The sequence below is a fragment of the Trichinella spiralis genome, assembly GCF_000181795.1.
Source record: "Trichinella spiralis strain ISS 195 chromosome Unknown Scfld2, whole genome shotgun sequence".
NCBI lineage: Eukaryota > Metazoa > Nematoda > Enoplea > Trichinellida > Trichinellidae > Trichinella > Trichinella spiralis.
Window position 1 is genome coordinate 11,115,566 of NW_003526941.1, and position 639 is coordinate 11,116,204.

The following is a 639-nucleotide window of genomic DNA, read 5'->3' on the forward strand; positions in this document are numbered from 1 at the left end:
TCTCGCTTCATCACGTATTAAAAATAACAACAAATTGAAAATTGAATTTTCAAATTTTTCAAGTAACTGGGTTTAATTTTTGCAAGAACGTTCATAAAATAAGTACTAAATATTTTGAAGAAAAGTAACACAAGTGTAATGAGAGAGGAATTACTTTTCAGCCATTGAAAATAGACTTCAGCAACTATTCAGCGTCATGAACTCAGAGAACGTTTTACAACGCTACCACTTACCACGTAAGTCAAGCAAACGAGTGTGCCCTAACTGACTATAATGCACCTTTTATTGCGATCGTTATTTGCATATGGCCACGCTGGAAACCGGTTTTTGTGCAACTAAACTTCTTACTGAGGATAAACTCTAACCTATGCCGCGATACAATATGAACAGAAAAATACACTGTTCAGTTTGAAAATTCAAAAATGACCTTGACGTTTACAATTCACTCAAAATATAAACTATCTGGCAAAAGCACCAGAATCAAAACATTGAGTTAGTCGGACACCCCTCCGCACGATTAGATATCAGGTTTCAAATTCAAAATGCCCTACATCCATGCAAGTTGATTTCTTATACATAGCGACGCTTTCAAGTGAATAATTTGCACCTGAATGCTTGTATAGCTACTGAAGAAATGAT